At 46.5% G+C, this 27,981-nt stretch overlaps 1 protein-coding gene across 1 annotated transcript in view; it reads right to left on the reverse strand.

Moving 5' to 3' along the window:
• The window catches only part of CUX2 (cut like homeobox 2), a 200,838-nt gene that overhangs the window by 149,634 nt on the left and 23,223 nt on the right, over positions 1-27,981 (reverse strand). The gene's annotated exons all lie outside the window — the stretch shown is intronic.

Genomic DNA, 27,981 nt, shown 5'->3' on the forward strand with positions numbered 1-27,981 from the left:
TCCCTGGGGAACTGATCCAGTGTTCCAGGGCCCTGATGCTGGGGGAGCCAGCCCTGCAAATACCCCAGCTCCACACAGCTCCCTGCTACTGAGGTTTGGGGCCAGGTCCCCAGGGCAGACATCCTTCTAATTGGGTTTCCTGCATCAGTGCCTCCGGGGCTGTGTAGAGATAACTGATGGGGTGCCCTGCATGGGGCCTCAGAGCCCGGGAAAGGTGGGTCTGCCCGGTCCCTGGACATGGCCAGGTCCTCTAAGGGCCTGGCCCAGGTTTCTCACCTCCAGCCCACAGGACTCTGAGTTCCAATGGCATACCCACCCCCTGCAGACCTGACATCCCTTGCGGAGGCCATCTCAGATCTCCCATGGCCAAGAAGGAACCCTGGGCTCCTGCCTGCTCCCCACCCTTTCTTCCAGTGTCTTCCCCATCTCAGGAAAAAGTGGCATATCCATTCCAGATGTTCAGGCCAGGAGCCTGGGAGGCATTTCCATTCACTCCATTCTGCCACATTAAATCATCCACCAGTGAGCACCATTAGCTCCACTTTTCGTGAAGCCCAAATCGTTCGCCACTCCCAACCAGCCTCCTTCTGGCCACCTGCTTGCCCCCATAATGCTGTTTCAGAGGGATCCCCAATAACACTGTCAGATGGCATTACTTCTCTTTGTACCCCTCTGTCAGCTCTGTGGGCACTAAGTCAAAAACCCAGACCCCCTGTGTGGCTAAGGAGGCCTGTACAGCCTGGTGTAGCCTTGCTCTCCCCCTGCACCTCCAACCCCCAACGGCTCTGGTCACACGAGCTTTCAGTCCTGCAGCAGCCCTCCCTGATATAAGCCACACACACATGCACGTGCGCACACACACACAAACCCAGACACATAGATATTCACAGAGGTAAGAAGTACACACCCAGACACATCCCACACTACCCAGACACACATGCTTCTTCCCATGGCAGACTCCTTATATTTCATGATCCATTTAATAACCCCCTTGCCCTGCTGCTCTATCATGGCACATTGTTGATTTGCTTTGCAGGATCACAATTTGTGATTCTCTTACCCTATTTGTTTACGTGCTTCTTATTGGTCCCCCCAGCCCCCTTCTAGACTATTCATGCCATGAGAGACCTTTTTTTGTTGTTGTTCATTGCTGTATTCTTAGTACCCAGCATACAGTAGGCACTTTATAAGTGTTGAAGGAAGGAAGGAATAATCCCTTAATCTCTTTTCTATTTTAGTAAGGGGGCTGCACTTGCATGCTTGTCTATGGGTTAAAGTGTCCCGGAAAAAAACAAACAAATGTGGAGCAGCCAAAAGGGGGTTAGAAGTTCAGGAGACTTACCATTCACTCTATGCTTATCTTTAATGTCTCAGTTTAAAAGATGACGTGTATACCGCTTATAGAAAAATGTATCTTTGAAAATTAATCTTTTAAAATAGGATACTCCTGCAGTTCTCCAAGCTGGCTCAGCATCCTGGCTGGAAAGGCCAGGCTGGGTTCCCAGGTGGGTGCTGTCAACATCTTTTTAGGTAGGAGTGAGGGGTCCAAACAGCAGCTGGGTTTGAGAGCCGGGGGTCTGTATCACTCTCCCCAGCCTGAGGAGAAGGGGCTGGGGTGGAGGCCTCACATGGGTCCCATTTCCTGTGCCCTCTATCTTCCTGGCCAGCCTGTGTGCCAATGTTCCTTCATTAAGTTTGTCTAAGGCTGGATGTTCCTGAAGCCACACAGCCAGCTGTAGGAATCGAGGGCACAAGGACAGGGATTGCAGTTTGACAGTTTTTCCTGTCCCCGATCAACATCATTATCTCAAAAATTTCCCTTATCCTGAAGGATTTAAAAATATTTTGCAATGAGATTCACGGATCCCCCAGACCTCAGTCTTGCTACATCCTCATGTGGGTGCTCCAGGCTTTTAAAATGGCTCTTCCCTCCCAAAGTCCAGCTCTCTGCCCAATGCCAAGCTGACTTTTCACCCTGCCCAATCACACGATGACTGGCTTTCTCCAAGTGTCTGATCTTCTTAGAGAAGATGGAGGTTTATAGAAGAAGAAGAAGAAGAAGAGGAGGGGGAGAAGGGTGAAGGGCAGGGGAGGGGGAGGAGGAGGAGGAGGGGGAGGAGAAGGGAAGAGGAGGGAGAGGAGGGGAAGGAGGGGGAGGAAGAAGAAAGAAGAGGAAGAAGAAGGAAGAAGGAAGAAGAAGAAGAAGAAGAAAGAAGAAGAAAGAAGAAGAAGAAGAAACAACAACCCAGAGGGGCTTCCAGTTCGTCATCTGCTATTAATCTCCCTGCCCCCGACCAATACTGCTGAGTCCTTCCTATTTGTAGGGTGGAAAGAAGAGGGGATTGCCTCTGATCCTCTGTTTTCACCTGAGATAATTAAAAACTGTTTTCCTATTAACCTGTTCCACTGATGTCTGTCTGCCTAGCCTCTTTTCTTTGAACCTCCTTGCTTGTGTCTCTATGGAATCATGTTGGTCCTTTGCACAACTCTACAGGGATTTGGTCTAATATCTGTCTTCTGAAGGTCCTATTTGCTTACTGATCCCTGGACAATCTCAGGTTGGGACAATGTGGCAGTCCCCCACAGTGTCTGCATGGACAGCCAGTGAATATTCCCCTTCAAATGCACCTCCTGGAATTTGTTAGTTGTTAGCTGTTACTAAAGCCATGAATTACTATCCCTGAGTGACCCTTTCATCCTCTCCAGCTCCCTTCACCAGCTAAAAATGACTTATGGGGTAGAAATGGCAAATATATAGCATTCAAGTGGCCACTGCCATCTCACATGCCAGTGGCAGACATTACTAATGGATTGCCCACTTTTACCCCACCTTACCTTTCATCTAACCACTGATGAATCTGGTCAGCTGGATCTCTACAGTAGAGCTCAAATCAAATCAATTGTTGCCCATCCTCCATCCTCCACCATTCTTTGCTCAGACACCTAAAAACACCTTGAACCTGACCTTCTAGCTTCTCCGTCTGTTCCCTTTCCCAGAGTGACTTTAAAAAAAAAAGCTTTGATTTTTTAAACATAAACCAGATACTGGCACTTCCCTACTGAAAATCCTCCAATGGCTTCCCATTGCAATTAGAACAGGATGCCAACTCTCTCCTATGCTCAAGCCCTGCAAGACCTGGCCTTCTTGGTATGTACTGTCAGCTTCTCCCAACTGGAATGGGAATTCCTAGAATTATTAATCCTACTGTACAGATGTACACTAGCCGTCCAGTGTAAGGCAGTGGCCCTAGTGCCTTCAGCAGTGCCTGGCACATCAAATGTTTATAGACTGAATAGCCTCTCTTTCGCTGATCCAGAATGTGGTGTAAGAATTCTTCTCAACGTGACATTCTAGGCAGCTACTGCTGAATTGTCAAAGTTTGCATGCAAGATGCAACCTACATTCAAAGCTTATCTGGGCAAGTCTACCCACCTCCAGTTATTTGGGAATGAGGCAATGTATAAATAAATAAATAATTTTAGCCCTCCTGACCAGCTTACTTGCTTTCATTACATGTACAGAAAAATTTAATCCTTTATTCTTTGTAGTGGAAAATGGTTTGGTGAAGCTAAGCTTTGGGTTGAACAGGGCTGTTGACGGGATCCCTCAGCTTGGGTGTCTGATGACAGGCACCTTGCTGAGTCTGTGAGGAACTTCATCTGTGTTGGGACCAATGCATCAGTGAGGCCGCACTGCAGAGAAAGATGCTCGGGAAAGTCAGGCCATGTGCTGCTTCCTCCTTAGGACATCACCCTTCACAACGGGTTGAGTCACCATGATGGCTGGAAACAGGTTCTAGAAAATCTAAACTTCTGGAAGGCCCAGGAGTCCCAGAACTAGAGGAACCACTGGGAGGCAGAGGAAAAATAATCCAAAAAAGGGAGTCATGATTGGGGTGAACTCTGGTTTCCCTGTCCAGGGACATCCTGGAGCAAAAGGTGAACATTTCTGGTGTTTCTGCCAGGTTTCTTGGGGAACAGGGATGCTGGCAGGAGGAAAAGTGGATGGAGGGAGAGAAGAGTAATTAGTGCTATTAATTACATCTCAACCACAGCCTGCATTTCTGCCCCGGGATTAAAGAAACATTCATTTGGAACGACTATTAAGGTCTTAAATTCAATGCTTCACAAATCAGGGCGGTGGAATGAAAATTCTTTCTCTGTAGGGACCAGGAGGCAGAGAGCAGAGAATTTTCTATTCAGGTTGCTGCAGCCCAGCTGGAAAAGCCCAGGCTTGTGAGCCAGGGTGGAAGATGGTTTGCTGGTTATTGTTGTTGGCGGGGCTTTTTTTTTTTTTTTCCTAAAGCTGCTTCAGGCGGGGATGTGTTCCAAATGTATAATCTAATATGCTATAAAAGTCACTAATGTGATTATACTTTTATATCATATTAGAGAAAATGAATACTAATTCAATACCAAACACTAATTCGGTAGAACCCCAAATTGCTGAGAGGCTGCAAAACATTTACTGGGCTGAACTTCCCACGGCTGATGCCTGAGAGTCATGGAGTTTTTAGGACTTGCCACATCCAGTTTGTAAGTTGGGCAGTCAGAGATTCCGGGGTCTGCTGGGGTCTGCCATCTCCCCTGTGGTGGACAGATGCCAGAGTGGTTCCTCTGGGGAATATATATTTTGCCCTCTTATGGGGCACTTCTCAATGCTCCGAAGAATTTTTCAAATCATAAGGAATGCAAATCCATTTGAATTTTTAAATTAAGCATGTTGTTCGACAGGACAGCATTGGCAGATGGGAGACAGGCTGCCTCTAAATCCGAGTCAAGGTTGAGAACAGCTTCTCGGAAGGAAGACTGCCAAGAACTGTGTCCTAGGAACTTATATTAATGGCCAACATTTACTGAGCATTTACTGTGAGACAGGCACTGTTAAATGCTTTCCTTCCATTCATTCATTCAACGCTCAAGAGGACCCTATGAAATTGTAACCTTTTTTATGTCTACTTGACAGATGAGGAAAATGGAGATTCAGAGAGATGAAGTGACTGGTCTAAGGTCTAAGAGCTGGGATGCCAAGCTAGGCTATCTGGCTCCAGAGCTGCATTCTTAGTCACTTAACTTAATTGCTTCTAGGAGTCAGGCCCACTGAAGTGACAATTACACTTTACCCGCATTATCTCATGTTACTCTCGAGATAACTCTTAGGTTGATTTATTATTAATCCTACTGTACAGATGAGCAAACTAAGGTTCAGAAAAGTGACCTAACTTGCTCAGTGTCACAAACTACAAAGGAAGCTTCAGAGCCAGGACTCAAACTCAAGGCTGGCTAGCTCCAAAGCCAGGGCTCATGACCACTTTACCACAAAGTTCCCTCCCAAGTTCCCAAAACAAAGGCCACAATCCTCAGAAGATCCCTGTACCTTTCCCTGCCCAAAGTGCTGTTCAATAGCCCCTCTCACACCAGCCTCTCTATATCCTGGAAACTTCTCTCCTCCCACTTCTCACTGGAGAGTCCAGGGAAGGGCAGTTTGGGTCAGCTTCTGGGACAATTCTCATTCCCTGAAATCTCTCTCATGGGATGCCAGACTCCTTGTTCCTCCCATACCTCCATCTCATGGGTACACTGTCCCATTTTATTATCAAACATCACCTACATTTCCCATCCCGGCCAGCCACATCCAGAAACGCAGGGCCAGAATTACGATGTGTCGGCTCACCTTCATAAATAATATTTTGCAATTTCCTTGTCCGGGGGCATGGATAAATTATTCTTCTGCGTCAAGGTTACGATGATCAAAAAGGTGGCCCGGCTGGCCTTCCTCGAGAGTGGGGATAAAAAGGAGCCTCTGATTACATCGAGGCGCCAGGCTGAGGGGGAGCCCCAGGCCCTGGGCTTCTGCTTTGTGGCTGCACAACAATCAGATATCTGAAAATGCATGAACTCTGATTTTAAGGTCCTGCTGGAGAAGGAGTTGACGTGACAAGCAAGTCTGACTTTCACATCATTCATAGGGGTTGACAGAAAGAGCCTGATTAGAGCACAGTTAGCACTGTTTCCTTGTTCCCTTCACTGAGAGCACCCTGCCACAGTCTCACACACACACACACACACACACACACACACACACACACACAAGCGCTCTCTCTACACAGGGTGTTATGGACTGAATTGTGTCTTCCAAAATTCTTATGTTGGAGTCTTAACTTTCATTACCTCAGAATGTGACCTTATTTGGATATTTGGAGATAGGGTCTTTACAGAGGTGACCAAGTTAAAATGAGGTCCCTAGTCCAATATGACTGGTATCCTTATAAAAAGGGGAAATCTGGACATAGATATGCATAAAGGGAGAATTGCCTGGTGAACATGAAGATGGCCATCTGCAAGCCAAGGAGAGACCCCTCAGAAGAAACCAACGCTGCTAACACCTTGATCTCAAACTCCAGAACTACAAGAAAATATATTTCTGTTGTTGAAGCCACCCGGTCTGTGGTATTTTGTTATGGCTGCCTGAGTGAATGAATGTACTGAGATACTTTAAAAAAGTTCCAGAACCAAGGTATCAAGTGGATCCCACTGGAAGACAGTCATCAATAATATCTGAGGCTAATTTGTGTTCTTAATTATATATCTGCTTATGGTCTGTCTGTCCCTACTAGAATAGAAGCTTCATGAGGGCAGGCATATCTGTCCACCACTATATCCCCAGAAGCTAGAACAGTGCCTGGCTGAATGAATTCACTGAATGAATGAATCAGAATGAATGCTAGAATGAACAGATGCCAGAAAGAATGAATTTTGCTTTCACACACTGCAATTTGGAAGAATGCATCCTTCTACCTGGAAGGATGGCAGGTAGAGATGCCTCTTAAAACCAGAATTCAGTGGCCTACCCCAGCAAGAATATCCCTATACCTTGGGCTGTTTCGTGGGCAGCAGAGAATAAAAAGCAAAGGATGGTTTTGCCCCCAGCTCTAACAGCCACCTACCGCCCACTCCTCCACTGCCATTTCTTTAGGTGCTCAATAAATATTCAATGAAAAACTACACAAATGGCAACAGAAAGCCCAATTCTTGATAACCACTTAGAAATGACCAAGGAGATGGCCAGGCAAAATCCAGGAGCACCTGATGACGGGAACCGGCCTGGCCAGCCTTCTGGGACTTCTCAGCCAGCCAAAAGATCTCCCTGCCCTCCCAGGGAAGGCCTACAGCACCAGACCCTTCTCTGGCTGGCCGTCAGCACTGAGGATTGGTGACAGCACAGCCTACCCCTCCCCACACACGCTTATGACAGTCCCCCACCCAGTCTTAGCAAGATGGCAGCAGGCTACAGCCTCCCCCTCTGCCGCCTGCTCTTCATGCATCCAGTAGGCGCCCAATTCTCACTGCCCTCCCAAATCTGGACAAAACTGCGAATTCTCCCTGTCAGTGCTGTATATCACTTTGAGATATATACCATATTAGCAGAAAGAACTGAATTATATTGCATTCATGATGCAATTAAACACTTCACTAGGAATCAATGTAAAACTGATGAGGCCTGAAAGTAGTGCATATGGCTTAGAACATTATAAAACATTACCTTCACTCAAATCCTTTTCAGTAGCAATTTAAATCTTCTTACAGTTACTGCTGCCAATGGTAAACCATCTACTGATTCATAACAGTGCATGGTAACGAATGAATTTTTTTAAAAATTTATTCAACTACTAAATTACCCATGAAACCGGAATAGCTGACAGGAGTAATCTGAATTATTATTAGCTCTGCAAGTATTCTGCATTAGCCAATTTAAAACCACGGTTCTCAGGCAGGAACCAGTTAGTACAGCCAGAGTGTTAAATGACTGCAATAGTTCTTCATTTTACTGCTGCTTACATTTAAAGGTCAAGAGATAAAAATTACATATGACTCCAAACATAGGAAGGGTGTTTATCTTTTTCTACGAATCGGGTCAGTTGTAAACTTTAAGAAACATCTGAGATGCAATTGTACAAACTCAAAGGCCTTTGGCATATTCAGAGATCAGAAGGCTGGGGGCGTGGGGTTGTTTCTTCTCCCTCCTCTATCACTGCAAAGAAAGATGACATGCCCCTCTTCTTCGTGGTCCTGAAACTTGCTCCGCCACCCCCAAATCTAGTCCCTGTTTTTCCTCTCTGACCTCCACACGGCCCCAGCTTCTCCCAGTGCTTGGGCAGCTCTGGAAGGATCTCAAAGGCATGGAGAGAAGAAGTCACAGGAGTAGAAGCCCCCTCTCCACCAAGAGGTCATTGGGTCCAGCCCTTTACCTCCTGCCTGGGGTAGCAGCAAGACTGAATCTTCGAGGGCCCAACCCCTTCCCTAACGCCCCTCCCCTCCCCCCCCCCCCCCCTGTGGGGGCCCCCCCCCCCCCACCTTCAAAAGCCCGGGGAAAAACCGAAGTGAGAGAAATAAATAAAGAAGCAGCTTTCTCCGGGAGTCCAATGTTATCAATGCATGACTGAACAAGGACCATAAAGCACAAGCCTTGCTTCTCTCCATGGCTCAGGCAAGATGGGCATGTGGGTTTTGAGCTCTGTAGAAGGAAGAGAAGAGCTAAGCAAATTCAAGGCATCTTTTTTTTTTTTTTCTTAAATTTCCTTTCTTTGGGGGAAGTTTTTTTTCCCTTTAGCCACCAAGTTAATATATGCTCACTATAAAAAATTCAAGTGACAGAGAAGCACACAAAGAAGAAAGTTTGACAGCCCCATCTTTCTACTCTGATTTGGCCATCAATAATGATTTAGCACCTACTGTGTGCCAGGACACTGGGGATACAGAAGTGAACAAAACCACTGGAACACTCTGGGGTCCACCACCCTTCCGGGCTTTTCTCTACTCATGAACTAACATGTACATTCATAGGTAGAATTTTTCCCCCAAATGGGATCCTAGTCTACCACTTTCTTTATTCATCCAACAAAATGTCCCGACATCTTTAATGGAAAAGTTACAATTCCACTATGTGTGTGGACCATGTACGTACACAGACCTGCATGGACTTTTTTTTGCTAGTATGAACCATCTTACAAATGAGCACTGTTCAAGCTACAAGTAAGGGTGGGCCCAGCCTTATGCCAAAAGGGAGGTTCAAGCTGTCTGGGCATTTTAAGGGTGAGGGGGTCTGGGCAGTGGGGACTCTCCTGTGAAAAAATCCTTTGAAAAGGCAAAGAAAGCATGTATACCCCCTATCCGCCCCAGTGATCCTTTGTGCACAAGCTGATGTCCATCCGTTGATGTGGCTTTAAACATGGGCTCTCCCGAGTTTGTGAGAAGCTGCCACTTGCAGGCCGGCGAATCTATCTTGGTGAGAATGACAGCGACTATCTGATATCCTCTGGGCTGCCAGGAGGTCCCCGTAAAACCAGTGGGTCTAACTGGGGGTGATTTTGCCCCCTTGGGACATTTGGTAATGTCTGGAGACATTTTTGGCCACCTCACTTTGAGGGGTGGGAAGTATGTGCTATTCGCATCTAGTGGAGGGAGCCAGGGATGCTGCTACACAAGCAACAATGCTTAGGATGTCCCCCCACAACAAAGGATTAGCCAGCCCAAAATGTCAATAGTGTCAAGTTCAACCTTGCTTTAATCAAAGTCTGGGGCAGACTAGGGTGGTATGGTTGAAAGACAGATGTGTGTTGGACAGACAGATGTGTGTTCCAAGTCCAGTTCAGCCATTTGCCAGCTGTGTGACCTTGGACAAATGTATTAACCGCCCTGAACCTCAGTACTGTTCGTGTCCTTAACTACTTATTAACAGTATCTACTTAGGGTTATTGGGAGGCTTCCATGAGATAATCTGTGTCAAGTATGCAGTGCAGCATCATTTCTTATCACTGGTATTATCAGTACGAGCAGCAGTAATGAAAGCAGTACTTTTATTGTGGTAAAATACACGTAACATAAAATTTACCATTTTCAACCATTTTTAAGTGTATAGTTGAATAGCATTAGTTGTGCACCCATCACCACCATCCACCTCTAGGACTTTTTCATCTTGCAATACTGAAACTCGGTACGCATAAAACATGAACTCCCCAGCCCCTGGCAGCCACCATTCTACTTTCTGTCTCTATGAACTTGACTCCTCTGGGTGTCAATCATACAGTATGACAGGACGGAATCATACAGTATCTGTCCTTTTCTGACTGGCTTATTTCACTTAGCTTAATATCCTAAAGATTCATCCATATTACAGCACGGGTCACAACTGCCTTCTTATTTTAAAAATTAATTATTTATTTTTGTGAGAGAGAGAACACGAGCAGGGGGAGGGGCAGAGGGAGAGGCAGACTCCCCACTGAGCAGAGACCCCCCCCCCCCCCGCACCCCCAATGCGGGACTCAATCCCAGGACCCTAGGATCATGACCTGAGCTGAACAACTGCCTTCCTTTTGAAGGCTGAATAATATTCCATCATATGAATAGACCACAGTTGTTTATCCACTCATCTGTCGATGGACACTTGGGATGCTTCTACCTTTTGGCTATTGTAATTTATGCTGCTGTGGACATGGGTGTAGAAATATCTGTTCAAAATCCTGCTTTCAATTCTTTTGGGTATATACCCAGAAGGAGAATGGCTGGACTATATGGTAATTCTATTTTTAATGTTTTGAGGAGCTGCCATACTATTTTCCACCACAGCTGCACCACTGTACTAGAAGAAGTATTTTTAGGGACAGGCCAAGGACGAGGTCCTGGGTGGAGAATCTCCCTTGACCAGTCCGTCCATGTGTCGGGGGATCTGGACCACCCAAAAGTCTCACTTACCAAGCCCTCCCGGATACATCAGCTTCCTGGGCACGTCTACTTGGGTCTTTTCCCACCTCTGGCTGTAGTACCTCAGGGGTCTGCTCCAGGCCAGCAGCTGTGCCTTCCTCCTCCTCTGCCACGTGACCCCCCACGACAGCCCTGCAGGTGCTCAGCTCCAAGGAGGCACATCATCCATTTTCATACTGTCTCCTCTCAATGCCAGAGTCAAACCTGGCTCCATGTGATCTAGCAGTCGGGGCCCCCAGCCTCCAAGAGCTGGATCCTGGAGCTGGGAGAGTGAGAGGGCCTCAGGCTTCTGCTCAACCCCTCACTCCACATGTGGATGTGCTAGGGAAGAGGGGGCTTCCCTGGGCAGGCAGCGCACAGTGGATGCCCTTTGGGCTATGGGGATAGAGACAGTGAGAATGGATCATGGGGACATAAATCCCAGCCGTTTCTGTGCTGCTCTGATCTGGCTACCTTCCCAGGGGAGCAGAATGCCAGGTCCAGGAATCAGACAGATCTGGGTTCCAATTCCAGCTCTGTGAGCACCTACGAAACCGTGTTACATCCTGGGCACTCTGTAGATAATTTCCCATAGTTCATCTCATTTGTAACTTTCATATCAGCCCTGGGAGATCAGAGCTATTGTCACCTCCATTTTACAGAAGAGGAAACTGAGGCTCAGGGGACTGATGCAATTCTATCGCAGTTGCGCAGAACTGTTAGTGGTGGAGCTGGGATTCAAACCCAGGGGGTCTCAGTTAAAACTCTGACTATTACACTAGAGTGCCATGTAGCACTCGACTTGTTACTGACCCTGACTCTTTACTCTTCTATAAAATGGGATAATGAGAGAATCCACGTGTGGCAAGCAGTACACATTGGCCCTCCCAAAGCCATTCCAACCCCCTTCTCCTTTATCATCTGCATTTGTTTGCTAGGGCCACCACAACAAAGTACCACAGACTGAGTAGCTTTAAATAACAGAAAATTCTTTTCTCACAATTCTGGAGGACAGAAGTTTTAGATCGAAGTGTTGGCAGGGTTGGCTTCTTCTGAGGCCTCTCTCCTTGGCTTGTAGATGGCTATGTTTCCTGTGTCTTCACATGGTCTTTCTTCTGTACGTGTACGTCTTGTCCTATTCGCCTCTTCTTATAAGGACAGCAGTCATACTGGATTAGGGCTCACCCCAATGATCTTATTTTAACTTAACTACCTTTCAAGGTCAAGGTAATTCCTATGTCCAAATATAGCCACATTCTGAGGTACTGGGGGTTAGGACTCTAAATTGTGAATTTTCAGCGGGGGGACGTAATTCAACCATTACAACAGCTTCTACCAGAGGATGGAAAGCTACAAGGTCTGGTTTCCCAGCCTCCCATGCAGGTACGAGTAGCCAGTGAGAGTCCGGGACAATGAGATGAAAATTAGATGTCCCTGAAGAGGGCTTCACTTCCTGACCTGGAAGGTAAACTCCTCACTGGAAGAAAACCTTTTGCCCTCTGTCCCTTTGGCCTTCCCTTCTTTTCCTTCCTGGCCTGCAAACATGAGACTGGGAGGAGAAACAGCCATCTTGTAGCTATGAAGAGGGAGGCCAATATGGCAGAATGGAAAGACAGAGAGTCACCTACCTGTGAACTTTGTCATTTGAGAAAAACAAACCCTCAAGATGTCCTTTGGTTGGTAAGCGGATAAACTGTGGTGTACCCAGACAACGGAATATTATTCAGTGCTAAAAAGAAATGAGCTATCGAGCCATGTAAAGACACGGAGGAACCTTAATGGCACATTATTAAGTGAAAGAAGCCAATCTGAAAAGGCTACATACTATATGATTCCAACTCTAAGACATTCTGGAAAAGGCAAAACCATGGAGGCAGTAAAAAGATCAGGGGTTGCTGGGGGTCAGCAGAAGGGAAGGATGAATAGGCAGAGCACAGAAGATTTTCAGGGCAGTGAAAATACTCTATATGATAGTCTAATGGTAGATACATGCCATCATATATTTGTCCAAATACACAGAATATACAACACCAAGAGTGAACCCTGATGGAAACTATGGATTTTGGGTGATGATATGCCAATGTAGGTTCATCAACTGTAACAAATGTACCCCTCTGGGGAGGAATGCTGATGTGGGGGACTACACATATGTGGGGGCAAAGGGTAATGGGAACTCTCTGTACTTCCTGCTCAATTATTCTGTGAACCTAAAACAGCTCCCAAAATAAAGGTTCTTAAAACAAAAAAATACCACCCATAAATGTAAGGCATCCCTGGCTGAGTTTTCAGTTATTTGAGCTGAGTGCATTACTAATAGGAATAGTCCTTCCAGGACCTCATGATCTAACGAGAGGGATAAGGCAGTACACGTACCAGGCAGTGGCAGGTTCACCGAGAGTCACACAGGCCTGAGAGATGTGAGCTCAGTGAAGATGGGCTGGTCAGGGAAGACCTCTTGGAAGCAGCAGCTGTGCTAGAGCAGAGCCTTGAATGCCAAGTCAATTTGGACCAACAGCTTCCATCAGGGATGCCAGGCAGGCACCAAGGAAACTCAACAAGGTTTTAAACAATAACTAGTCAGTCAGTTCCCAGCTGCACTGGATGAAACCCCCAAGAGGAGGAACCGTGGGAGATGCTGATAGAGAGGGAAACTAAGAGAGTATGTCTGTACACACACCCCACACCACGCATGCTGGGACGGCGGGTGCTGGACAGCTGCTTTAGCACACGTGTGCACATCGATGGAGAAGGCATCAGGCACTGAGGCTTCTGGAAGAAGAAGTGGGCTCCAACTTGGAAAGGAGGCATTGTCTCTTTAAGTGAGCATAACACTGTATCATCCTTTCTCTTCCTATTTTGGGTTTTATTAGCAAAGCAGTACAATGTTTATACTAGTGGGTATTACATTTGCCAGAACAATTACAGTATGACAAATGGTACATCAATGTAATCCATCAACCTCGCCAAGACAGGAATCCTTTACTCGGGACTGCCATTAATTCTGCGCTCCTGTCTCTGGGGTCCTGGGCCCGTGTAGCCATGACAACGCGGATGACGCCTGGTGTATACGCTAGGCCTCTGAGAAGGATGGGCACCTTCTTGGTGCACTGGAATTTAACCTCTGACACCCGCATATTAGTCTACTTGGAGCAAGAAATTAGAGTTTGGGGCTGGAACAACGCACAGCACTTGGGGGGAGGGGTATTTTTTTCTCCTTCATCATGGCCTCAGAAGTGGAGAGGGATACACACCTATGGGTAGTGTGGCCCGCCTGTCACTGGTTGCTGGACACCAGCTCCAAAGCCAGGACCAAATTCAGGCAGGGATGTGTCAAGTCTCACTAGCAATGGCAGCTTTTAAGGAAAGGGAACAGGGACCCACGGTACAAAGACACTGAGCATTTGGAGAGGGGGAGAAGGGAAAGTCATTTTTTGACTTATACAGAAAGCCTCCGAGATTCTGAAAAAGCAAACACCTATCTAGGCACATGGAGGAAAGATGACTTGATGCACAAAAGGCCCAGATCTCCTCTGACTGGTCAACTCTAGTTCCAAATGGTTGGTGTATAATTTCTGGACCCTGGGCTCCCTCTGCCTCCCCTAGCTGCGGCTTCTCGGAGCAGCTAAATCCCGATGGTTACACACGCCCTCAGACAAGACTGCAGCCATCAGCTGCAAATTCACCAGGAGTTTCAGAGTTCCCCAATTCATCCCAACTGGCAAATTACAAGCCGGGAGCAGCTTTATAAAATATGAAACGGCTGCTGCCAGTTTTTCCATCAGTTCTACATATTTTGCTGTTAACAAAAGGAACCGATAACCACTTCTCATAAGGAAAAACAAGAATAAAATCAAAGGGCCCCTAATGGAGACAATCTCCAAAATGCAACAACACAAGCCCATTTCTTTTCTTTCTTTTTTTTTTTTCTTCCTTCCCTGACAAATCAATCTGGCCATGGTCCAAGGATACAGGCAGACAGACGGAGCTACCTCACCTGTTTTATTAAGCCATTACCAGAATCATTTTATTCCCATTTATAATGTTCAATACATGGTCTGAAGACTTTTCTAATATAGTAATTAGATGGAACACTAGATAGATGGATTAAATTGGAACGATATTTTAGGCCATTGTACATTGCTTTACAATATTCTGCCTGGCTTCTGAGATACCAAAGTGTGAGCATGTATATATAAATATATTCCTTTTATTCTAGATGGGAAGGCTGTACTTTGCATGTGGCTCATCTCAGCATGAGACTTCCCATTTGGAAATCTGATGGAAATTTATGAAACCATGATAGAACTCGCCAGGAAATCCATCCTACATTCTGTCCCCCTGCCCCCAAGCAAAGGTGGCCCAAGCATCACCACCGTTGTCATGGTCACTGCAGCCAACATTTACTGAGTGCTTACTACATACCAGGCATAGAGCTGAGACCTTGACATTTATCAGGAGGTCACATAACTTGGGGGCTCAGGAGCCCAGGCTTTGAAACTGCCCACAGCTGAGACTTAAACTGCTACTTACTTGCTGTTGACCTGGGGAAAGTTACTTTACCTCTATGAGCCTCAGTTTTCCCCACCTGAAATATGGGGATAATATAGGTACCCATCTCATAGGGCTGTTCTTAGATGCTTAGATACTTAGATGATGCTTAGTACAAGGCTAGACAGCAAGTCCTCAATAAATATCATTTTTATTATCATCTCACTTAGCCCATGGAGATGGCATCATGCCTCTTTTACAGATGGGGAAACTGAGGCCTGGAGAAGGAGAACACTTAACTGGAGTTACCAAACAAGTGGCAGACACAGATATCTGTGTCCAGAGCCTGTTCACTTAATAATGACAAAACATTGTCTCCAATGTGGGGTGCCTGGCTGGCTCAGCCGGTAGAGCATGAGACTCCTGATCTTGGGGTCATGAGTTCAAGACCCATATTGGGTGTGAAGTCTACTTTGAAAAAAAAAAAAAGATTGCCTCCTTTGAAGAGAGAAGGAGGGACACTTCTACCAAGAACTGTGTGTCTGTGTGTGTTGGGGGGGGCAGATGTTAAACTAAGCCCCTGAGCCCCTAATTTGTGCCTAAGCTACAGGTTTAAATTATAATTTTAATTCTAAGGATAAGAAATCAAGGCTTGGTGATCAACAAAGAAGATCTCCCTTCATATACCATCTCCTCTCATCTCTTGAGATGATAAAAAAAAATGAAACCAGAGAAATGTGTCCCACAGGTATCACCTGATCTCACTCACTTCTCAGGCACTGTACCTAGGTAGGAAAACTGAGCCACAGAAAAGTCCAACCTGGAACATCAGAAAAGATATGATGCCACTTTATAGAGAAGAATGCTAAAGCTCAGAGAGGTGGTGTAACCTACCCAAGGTCACAGAGCCTTTGAGGTCACGTCAGAGATCTCTGCAGCCTTGGAGCCCCAGCCAAGGTATGACAAGAGGTGCAGATCCTTGCGATTCCTACTATGCAAAAAAAAAAAAAAAAGCAGAAAAACCCCACCCCAATCCTGCCCTCCTTGTTCCCCTAACTTCAGACCACCTCAGCCTGCCTACGCAGGGGCCATACTTAGCTGCGGCATTTTTTTCTGGTTTTGTGGGTAAATAGAGAACATCAACTAGATGAAACCTATTAATATGAAAGATGAGGACACACTCAGCCACAAAGCTGGTATCTGACTACTTCTGAAGATCTGCCTTCACCATGGCCAGGAGAATAAAATTACCCTCCGTATACATTTTTCTGTATCAAGAGGGAGCGCTCAGTTTGACAGGTTGTATTGTAACTCATTGTTTAAAAAGAGAAAAACCTCAATAAAACTCCATAAATCTCTTTGCTGCCAGCTCAATCTATAGTATTGATGGAAAAGTGAAACTTGCCTCCAAAACAACCGTCCCCCATCAACAGAATCCTGGACTTGCTGTTCCCGCTCCTCTGCTCAGGAAATCTGGCCCCTCTAAAGCCCTACGTGGGTGCTCGGAAAGTTGTTAACTGGATTTCCAGCTCACCCCAACTCTTCTGCTGCTTTTGCAAGCATAGTTGACAAAGAACATCTCAACACTGGAAAATTTTCTATAAGGAGCAAGGTGAAGGAGGGGGAGCTGAACCAGAATAGGATGGAAAGAACAGAGAAGTTACTGGAAATGCCAAATACTGACATTTATTCTGGACTTGGCCCCATGACCACCTCACTTCTCCCAACTGCTCTGTTCATATCTCCATTTTACATACAAGAAAATGGAGGCTCAGAGAGGTCAAGTGACACCTAAGGTCACACAGCTAATTCAATTGCCTTGCATTAGCTTGGGTTCAGGATCTGAACCCAAGTCTGTCCGATTTTAACATCTAGGACCTGTAACTATGAACAACCCTTCGGCAGAGTGAAGGTGGGCCCACACCATAGGCAGTTTCTTAGAGGAAGCCTTTCTTTTGAAATCTTATCCTATTTGAAATGACCTTGGGAAGCTGAGCACTGTGGAAGGAATGGATGAGCCTGTGCAATGCATATACAGTCATCCCTTTGTTCATCCACTTTGTATAATAGATTTTCTTATATCAGGTTTTCTTTGCCACAATACAAAAGCCTCCCAAAGAAGGAGAAGCAATTGGCTGGTCTGAGGTGAGGTGGGGAAATAGATCAGATAAAGCCAGGAACTCCCACCGCCATAAGAAGAGCACCAACTGAGGATCCAGGAGGCTTTGCCCCAATGCAGAGCTTGAAAAGCAACCATTTCAGTAACCATGACCTCAAAAGCCAGTATTTCTGAATATAAGCCTGTTCCTGAACTAGCCGTCCAGGAGCTCCTTTCCTGGATCATTGGGTCTCCCACGGAGGGGAATTTAACAGCTGCCCAGAGACCTACTATACAGACTGTTCTTTCTGAAGTCTGACTTTGGTGCTTCTTGCAACTGCCCAGAGACCCACCATACAGACTATTCCTTCTGAAGTCTAACTTTGGTGCTTCTTGCTACCTCACTTCCTTAGTGAGGTATCTGTGGTGAGGACAATATTACTTCACTGAGCCCACCATATAGACCCTTTGACTGTCAGTGGCAGGAGAGAGGTTACGATTGTCTGATGGGCAAACTAAGGACCAGGGATGAAGAGTGACTTGCCCAGAATCACACAGCAAGTGAAGGCTATACTTCTCCCCAACAGGAGCACTGACCTTTTCATCTGGAGGGTTCCCAGGGGTATGAGAAGATTCCTGCATCTCAAGAGGGGCTCTATCCCCCACCTAGCCCTTCAACCCTAGGAGTCATCCTTGACCATCCCTCTCTCCTCTCTATATCTACCACTAAACCCTCAACATTCTGCTTCCTAGACATCTCTTGAATCACCCCCCTGTCCCCAGCATACACCTTTCTCTTTTCTGCTCCCCAAACCTTCTCCACTCTCTTCCTACCAAGCACACTCAGACCACTCAGACAAACAGGATCCTTCTCACCTCTGAAGAAAGCATCTAGTTGACAAGACGGAATGTCACATCCACAATTTTCCCTGATTCTAGCAAACAACCCAAAGAAGTGGGGCCTATCTTATCCCGTGTGCCCCGTAAGTCTCAGGGAGGCTGACAACCTGCTGGAGATCACACAGTACTGAAGATGGGACTTGAGTCTGGATTGGGTTCTGTCCTGGGCTGGATGCTCTACAAGCAGAACCCGAGATGGGGATTCTTGTGCAGATGACTCATGGAGGGAAGGCACTCAGAAGGAACCTGGAGGGAGTGAGGGAAGCAGGCGGGGGCTGAGGCAGAAGTTGGGCAGAGAGGTGGGTTCAGCAGGAGTCTAGTCTCAACCTGATCCCAGGGGGAGCTCTGGAGGGTGAAGGGTACCAAAGGGCAGTCCTTCCTTAAAGGAAGGAGCCAGGCTGTTGGTCCCCTGAATCAGTCAGCCCCCAGGGTGGGGTGGGATGGGACATCTCTGGGTGGGCAGCTCATGGAGGTTGAGAATTCCCTGGAAAGGGGAACAGCGGGGAGCTGCTATTAGCCAACTCACAATGGCTGGCAGCACTAGCTGGCGGAGGGAGCTGGGGGTGGTGCGGCGGGGGGCACCACCAACATCCCCCACAGATCCATGGTCCTCCTGCTTCCAGCCAAGAAGGGTGGGAGGCTTGGGGATTCCTTGCCTAACCCAAAGCCAAACAGTAGCAGTCCATCTCCTTGGAAGGAGCCCCTGGGGACTGCTGTAGGGAACTGAGGTTCAGAAAGGTTAAGCAGTCTGATGAAGGCCACACAGTGCTTCAACCCATTTACCACTGAGCCACGACCCTCTGTAATAATGAAGGGCTGACAGGTAGCCTCTCTGCTGTTCTCCCCATTCCCCTGCCCCTACCCGTCACTCCCTTCCTATCCCCACGTAGCTGCACCTCCCCTTGCCCACTCCTCAGGCTCCCCAGCGCCTGCCTGGGTGTTGGATGGGAACAGTGACACCTTGTCAAACAGGCTTTTGATAAATGCAAATCTCTCTTAATTTGAATTTAATTATCAATGAAGTGAGCGACTCCCAGATCGCTTCTCCCCATCAGAAACTGGCAGATACATCTGTGCGCAGAGCGAGACTGGCATCTGCTGGTCCTCATGCCAAGCCCCTCCCGCCAGCCTGCCTGGCTGTGGCCGCTGTTAGGGGGACTCGGGCAGGGGGCCGTGGAGAAGGGTAGGGGTGCAGGAGTCCCGACAGCTGAAGCCCCAACCTCTGCAGCTTTCTACAGCCCAGGCTAGAGCTTTTCATATGGGTGCCCAGGGAGGTTAAGACACTTGTCTAAAACCTCACAGCAGGGCTGGACCCAGGTGACCTGACTATATTGCATGGTGGCCAAAGCTTGTTCCACTGGCTGGTGACTCCACACCTCATTCCTGTCCCAGTCCCATGCTCATCCCAAACAGAGACTAGAGAGAGGGTGCCAATCAACAATTACTGTATGCCAAGCACCGTACTGCACCTTAATTCACACTAGTTCATTCCATTCATGCAAAGCAGCCCTATGGGGCAGCCCTATGGGTGCTGTGACAATCTCGACATACAGATGTGGAGACAGAGATGTTGGGAGCCAGCAGGGGGTCTCCCAGCCAGTGGGAGAACCTAGGCTCTCACCATGTCCTGTGTATGTACCTGCCAGGTGGGGTAGGCCAAGAGGGCAAGGGGATGATGGTTCTGAGCAGAGCAGCTCATGTTCTGGTCAAGAGCCTGAAAGCAGAATCTACGCCTTAAAAATCACACCTCATTCAAAATAATAACACAAACAGCAACACCTATGTTGTGGCAATGTGTTAGCATGTTACAGAGATAAGCTCACTGACTCCTGTTAGCAGCCCCATTTTACAGATGAGGAAACAGAGGTGCCCAAAAGTTCAGCAATTTTTAAAGCCAGACAAAAAATACACATCTCTGTACACAAACTAGGAAATCCAGATGAATCAAAAATAACGATCGCTCAAAATCCCACCACTACCATCTATGAGTGCAACAACCTCTCTGAGGTTTCCAGAATATTCTAGGAAAAAAAAGTGGAGGGGGTCAGTTGGATAAATGAGACCAGAACAGCAGGATGCTGACAACAGTTGGTGTTGGATGATCAGGACAAGGGGGTTCATCGTATTTTCCTGTTTCTGTGGATGTCTACAATTTTCCATAATAACAACTTTTGGAAAATCTCGTCACCTAGGAAAAACCTCTGGTAAACTTTTGGTGATTTCCCTTCCAGAACTTTCTTTCCCTTCTCCAGAGTGATTGACTTTGATAATAACAATAATTACAATATCAGCAGAATAAGAAGGAGGGCAATGAGACTGCCTTGGACCAAAGTCTCTCACCTCTGGCCCTGAGCTGCCCCCCACAGAGTATTCTTAGACCAAATCCTGACCCCTCCCCACCCACCTGGGACTTCTGACAGCAAGAACCTGCAAATTCCTGCGTTGCCTTCAAAGGCACTGGCTCTTGCCCTGGGAAACCACCATTTCCTGAAAAACAAGCAATGGGTCCTGGAGCCAGGTTCCTGGAAGTTAAATATTGGCCAGCCACTTACTTGCTGGGTGACCTTGGGCAAGTCTCTTAACTTCTCTGAGCCTTCCACACCCACCTGTAAAATGGTTAACAACTGTTGCCACCTCAGGGGGGCCTGTGTCCCTTAAATGAAATGACGCAGGCCAAGAGCTCAGTGCCTGGCTCCCAGTGAGGGCTTGATAAAGTTCCCATCACTTTATTTTTGGACACAAAACTCCCTGACCCCGTTGCCCTTGCAGATTTTCCTGAGGCTGCTCAATTGCAGGTCTGTTCCCGACCCCCGCAAACCTTGCCTCCTGTCTGCTCTGGTGAGGTCAGTGCAGGTTCCCTGCTGCTCTCCTCCACACACCCACTCCTCTCCCAGGGGCTCCCATCTTGGGAAAGAGCAGCTCCATCCTTCCCTCAGTGCAGGCTAAAACCTCAGTTATCCTGGACGCCTCTTACCCTCTCACATCTTACACGCAACCATCAGCAAGCCCTACGGCTCGACTTTTAAATGATAGCTAGTAATTGCAACCCTTCTCACGCCCTCCCCCGCCTTCTCAACCCCCTCGCGACACGTGTGGATGGCCATGGCAGCCTCCCCATGGGTCTCCTGGCTCCTTTGCACAGTCCCTTGAGTCTACCCTCCAATGGCAGCCAGAGCCAGCACCCAAGTCCATGACCTCACTATTCTGCTACAGACCTTCCATGGCTCCTAGCTTCTTGGCAGTAAAGGCCAAAGTCTCCACCCAGACCCTATGCACACCAGCTTCCTTGCTCTCCCTTCAATCAATAGGCATTAATTGTGGTAGAGTACACATCACACAAAATTTAATATTTGAACTATTTAATGTATGTATGTATGTATTAGAAAGACAGTGGGAGAGCACAGGAGCAAGGGGAGAGGGGCAAGAGGGGGAGGGAGAGGTACAAGCAGACCTTGGCTGAGCGCAACTCGGGGCTCGATCTCACCACCCTGAGATCACGATCTGAGCTTAAATCAAGAGTCAGAGGCTTAACTGACTGAGCCACCCAGGTGTCCCGCATTTGAACCATTTTAAAGTGTTTGGTTCCGTGTCATTTAGTACATTAATAGAGTTGTACAACAATCACCTCTATCTAGTTCTAGATAATTTTCATCACCCCAAAAACCAGTAAGTACTCATTTCCCATTTCCTCTTCCCCCCAGCCCCTGGCAACCCTGTGTTCTGTTCCAGTGGATTTGCCTATTCTAGACATTTTGTGGAAATGAAATCATATACTCTGTGGCCTTTTGTGACCGGCTTCTTTCATCTGGCATACTGTTTTCAAGGTTTATTCATGTTGTAGCATGTATCAGTGCTTTAATCCCTTTTATGGCTGAAATCATATATTCCATTGTATGGGCAGACCATGTTTTGTTTATCCGTTTGTCTGTTAATGGACACTGTGTTGTTTCCACCTTTTTGGCTATTGTGAATAATGCTGCTATGGACATACATGTGCATGCTTTTGTTTGAACAGCTGTTTCAATTCTTTGGGGTACATTCCTGGGAGTGGAATTGCTGGGTTATATAACTTATTGAGAAACCACCAAACCGTTTCCCATAGTGGCTGTGCCATTTTGCATAGTGCCTTGGTGGCTCTCTCTGCTAGGAATGCTTTCTCCAAGATATCCTCATGGCTGCCCTATTCAAATCCTTCAAGGGCCCAAAAGTCTCAGTAAGCCCCTATTTAGAACCACATTAGCTCTACCCTGACTCTGCTCCCCCAACACACACACACCTGGCACCCCTGTCTTCCTTCTCACATCACTTTACTACCAAAGACTGACCACATATTTCACTCTTCTATCACTTATGGTCTTACTCTCCCTCTAGAATGTCAGCTCCAAGAGGGTAGGGACTTCCTCTGTTCTCACCACTGAAACCCTAGGGCCTGGCACACAGTAGGTTCTCAGTATACAACCCTCAGAGCAGTTCCTAGTATACACAGCCACTCCCCTGCTTGAAGCCCTGGATAATTCCTGTGGCTCTCATAGTGGCCTGTCTACCTCACTCCCCACATGTGTCCCTGTCACGTCCCCACACTTACCTTGGTTTAGGTCACACTGAACTAGCTGTAGGAACCCAAGCACTCATGGTCTTTATGCCGGAGTTCTGATTCCCACCCAGTTTTCCTGGAAAACCTTTCCTCATCCTTCACAACACAGTTCAAGTGTCACTTCCTCCGAGCCCTTCCTGACCCCTCCAAGCAGATTTCAGTTGATCTCCCCGGACATTTCCTTCACATCTCTATCAGAGCCTGAGTTACTCTGAACATATTTGGTTCAACTACACCATCAGCTCTCCTGGGTCTCCAGCTTGTGGGACCTCTCAGCCTCTAAAATTGCATGAGCCAATTCCTTATAATAAATCTCTTTGTGTACACACACACACACACACACACACACACACTCTCTCTCTCTCTCTCTCTCTCTCTCTCTCGCTCTTCCTGTTGGATGGATCTATTTCTCTGGAAAACCCTAATGCAGATTTTGATACTGAGAGTGGTTCTAAAGGAACAGAATTTTAAGGATGAGTTTTTTGAATTGATACAGGGCTTCTTGGAACTGTCTCACTAATCCGATTAGATTTAAGGGCTTTAATGAGTCTATTTCCAGAAGTTAAGAGAGCACCAATAGTCCATGGTGCAATATGGCAGTAGAGAGATGCAAAATATCACCACTGGGTACTCCTAATCAACCACATATAAGGAGCAGGGATCTGAGTGACTGTGTATATGATACTTTCAATATTTTTGGCAAAATAATGAATTATAATGAGATTAGTTGCTCCAATGTTGCTGGACAAAGTGGGGAAAGAAAAGGATGAGCTCAGGAATTCGAATTCCCAGCTCAAGCACCACATAAATGATCTGAAATCTTCTCTGTGCCCCCAGGAGACCCTTACAGCCTGTGGCTGCAGGGCTGAGATTGCTGAAAATCAATCCCAGAATTTCATCCTGCAACTTACTGAATTACAATGCAAGATGAACTCTCAGCTTTGTAGTGTGGCTACTGTTTTCAGGAGAAAGGGAATTTAGTAAGAGAATATATTAGGTGGACTGTAAAATCCCACGAGAGTTAGAGAACTTTCAAGGTGTCTACTGTTGAAGTGAGGGCATCGAAGGGGAAAGAATCAGATCCTTAAAGCTGGAATGGGGACATACAAGAAGACCCTGATGAAATCTGGGACACTGAACTCCTAAATTTTGATGAGGCTTCTTTGTTAGTGAAAGAAGGCCTCCTCGCCCACAGTGGGAATGGCTTCTCTATCTCCTATCTGAGGGGATCAACGCTGCATTGCTTAAGGAATCTGTAATGCCTCCCCTAAAGGAGTTGCCATTTGAGGCAAAGCTAATTCTCCCCAGGACCCACCTCCACCCCCTCTTTGCTCCTAGACTTATAACTAGGCTCAAGTCCCAGCAGGCCCCTAAAGGTAAGGTACAAAGTGCAACCCATGAAGAGGTGTGCTACACTCCAAAAGAACTACTTGACTTTTCTAATTTATGCAGACAGCAATCTTAGGAATATATGTGGGAGTGGATATTAAGAATGTGGTATAATGGTGGAAGGAACATAAAGTTGGATTATTGATAGGGGCTCACTAAGCAGAGATTCTAGATTTCAGGTTGCAGCCTGGGCATCCGAAAGGACTCTAACTGGTTGGTTGGCTGGCTAAAAAGTGGACCAAAAAGTGGCCCGCAGTGAGTGAACTGGAAATGCCAGACTTGCCTTAGATTGATGTAGGGGAAGAGATTCAAAGAGACTGGACTGTTAGAGTGGATTTATCATTTAAAACCTACACACCCATCCTGGGAAGGTTCAGAAGACACACTTTTCATCACAACTGTGAGAAATAAATTTGCAAGGGGAGTCCTGGCAATCTTGAAGAGCTCTGTGATCGTTGTTCTCTGCAGACCAGACCTCACAGTGGTAACTGCAGTCACTGAATTGGGAATCACAAATGCAAGAGGAATAATGGATCCCGGTGCAGCAAGGGCCAAATGATGGCACTCAACCGCCAAAGGAACCGCCAAAGGAAAGATGAGCTTGGTTACTGTAATGGACAGCAGAGTCAAAGCCACAATCAGAATAGTGTGGCTCACCCAGACCTACATTGTTGGCTAGTCGATCAAGGTATTCCTAGAAGTGGAACAGATAAGAAACTTAACCAAATTCTAACTTGGTCTGTGTAAGCAGAAAGTTCTAGGTCAAGTGAATGTAAGTCTAACCCGAATCATAAAAACAGAGAAAGTTACAGTCTCTCAATCAATTCCCAGACTTGAGCCAGTTTACAGACCCAGAATCTCCTGAATGGAAGGGAGGCCAAGTCCCCTCGAGGAAGGACTCTGGTATACTATGGAAAATGTATATTGTGAAATCTTTCTCACAGCTTTCCCCAAAGGGACCCTTTGGCCTTTTTACCAGGGTGACTCTACACTGGGGAAAAGAAAATAGTCAGACTTTTTGGGGACTACCGGTTACTAGCTCTGAACTGACACTAATTCCAGGAGACCCAAAATGTCACTGTAGTTCACCCAGAGTAGGGGCTTATGGAGGTCTGGTGATGGATGGAATTTTAGCTCAGGCCTGTCTCACAGTGAGCCCAGTGGGTTCCCGAACCCATCTTGTGGTTATTTCCCCAGTCCTGAAACACAGAGTTGGAACAGATGTACTCAGGAGCTGGCAGAGTCCCCACACTGGCTCCCTGACCTATGGAGTGAGGGCAATGATGGTGGGAAAGGCCAAGTGGAAGCCACTAGAACTGCCTCTCCTAGGAAAATCACAAATCCAAAGCAACAGAGCTTTCGGGACAGGATTGCCAAGATTAGTGCCATCATCAAGGACTCGAAAGATGCAGGGTGGTGATTCCCACCACATCCCCATTCGATTGGGCTATTCGGCCTGTGCAGAAGGCAGATGGATCTTGGAGAAGGTTAGTGGATTACTGTAAGCTTAATCAAGCAGTGACTCCCAATTGCAGCTGCTGTACCAGATGTGGTTTCACCATTTGAGCAAATTAACACATCCCCTGGTACCTGGTATGCAACTATTGATCTGCGAAATGCTTTTTTCTCCATACCTATAAATAAGGCCCACCAGAAGCAGTTAGCTTTCAGCTGGAAAGGTAAGCAATACACCTTCACTGTCCTACCTCAGAGGCATATCAACTCTCCAGGAGTATGTCATAATTTGGTTTGCAGGAAACTTGCATAAGATGTCACACGGGTCCATTACATTGATGGCATTATGCTGACTGGACCTAGCGAGCAAGAAGTAGCAATACTGTAGATTTATTGGTAAGACTTCTGTGTCAGAGGGTGGAAAATAAATCTGACAAAAATCCAGGGGTCTTCTTACTCAGTGAAATTTCTAGGAGTCCAGGAGTGTGGGGCATGTTGACATATCTTGTCTAAGATGAAGGATAATTGTTGTTTTTGGCCCTTTCTTACAGCTAAATAAAAAGGCACAATCTCTAGTGGACCTCTTTAGATTCTGGAGGCAACATATTCCTCATTTGGGCATGTCACTTGGGCCAATTTACCAAGTGACCTGAAAAGCTGCTGGTTTTGAGTGGGGCCCAGAACAAGAGAGGAGTAAACCTCATCTAGGACTTTACCTCCTGTTTTGGTGAAGGGGTTAGTGCATTTTCGGTTGTACATAGGATAGCTGTATCTTGTTATGTGGGATTATGACCTTGTTATTGTCTCTATTTGGAAATTAAATATCATTTAAGGAGATGTATATGGTGACAAGGGGTAGACTTATGATGGTTAATCTTATGCGTCAGCTTGACCAGATATTCAGTCAAACACTATTCTGGTTATGTCTGTGAGGGTGTTTTTGGATAAGATTAACATTTGAATTGGTAGACTGAGTGAGGCAGACTGCCTTCCCCTGGATGGGTGGGCCTTGTCTAATCAGTTGAAAGGCTGAATAGAACAATAGGCTGACCCTCTGGCTAGTAAGGGGGAATTCCCCCTGCCTGACTTGTACTAGGACACTGGCTTTTTTCCTGCCTTCAGATTCAGACTGAAACACTGGCTCTTTTTGGGTCTTGAGCCTGTTGGCTTACAGACTAGAACTTAAACCATTGGCTCTTCTGGTTCTCAGGCCTTTGGATTTCGATTGGAATTACACCGATGGATCTCCCGGGTCTCCTGCTTGCCATCTGCAGATCTTGGGACTTCTCAGCCATCATCATGGTGTGAGCCAATTCCTTATAATAAATGTCTTTACACACACACACTACACACACATACACACATACACATTCTGTTTCTCTGGAGAACCCTGACTAATACAGTTTATAACCTGGTGGCCCATTTGGCCTTTGTAAATGTGTTTTGTTTAGTTTCTGCTGTATCTTAAATGTCAAGGATTTTATTCAAAGATCCAGATTTCCAGTTTCCTTTAAAAATAGGGAGATCTGACCACACTGTGCTTGCATTCCCACCTGGCAATCATTAGTTAGAGCCATTAGCCTAGGTATCCACTCTCTAATTAATTAGCTACAGTCTCTACCACTCCCTATAGTCTCACATCTGCTCCTCTTCTTTCATTAATCCTACCTACTGGACACTCGGAGGAATTTGAATTTGCAGTTTCTGCTTCACATGTCCCCTCCATCTCTAGACTATGAGACTCAAAAGGCAGGGACCATGAGTGTGTTCACCAATGTGCCTCCAGTGTCTGGCACAGTGTCTGCCATAAAGCTAGTGCTCAAAATATATTTGCTGTATGAGTGAATTCGTTGAATGAATGAATGAATGAATGAATGAATGGATGGATGTTTCCTGCATCCAGGACTAAAGCTAGAAGTGCCCCACCACACAGCAACATCGCTCCCTTCCAAAACAACTGGAAGGAGGGGAAAATGGAGCGTGACTCCTGATGGGTACGGGGTTTCCTGTTGTGGGTGATAAAAAGGTTTTGGAACTAAATAGAAGGGGTGGTTGTATAATATTGTGAATGTACTAAATACCACTGAATTGTTCACTTTAAAATCGTTAATTTTATGTTATATGAACGTTGCTTCAATTAAAAAGTGTCAACAGGAGCCAGACTGCCAAGGTTCAAATCCCAGTTCTGAATTTGCTAGCTGTGAGCTTCACCCTTCTGAGCCTCAGTTTCCTTATGTATAAAATGGGACCAAAAATAGCACCACCCTCCAAGGGTTTTATGAGGATTAAGGGAGCTAATGTATACACAGTGCACAAG

The sequence above is a fragment of the Neomonachus schauinslandi genome, chromosome 14, assembly GCF_002201575.2.
Source record: "Neomonachus schauinslandi chromosome 14, ASM220157v2, whole genome shotgun sequence".
Lineage (NCBI taxonomy): Eukaryota > Metazoa > Chordata > Mammalia > Carnivora > Phocidae > Neomonachus > Neomonachus schauinslandi.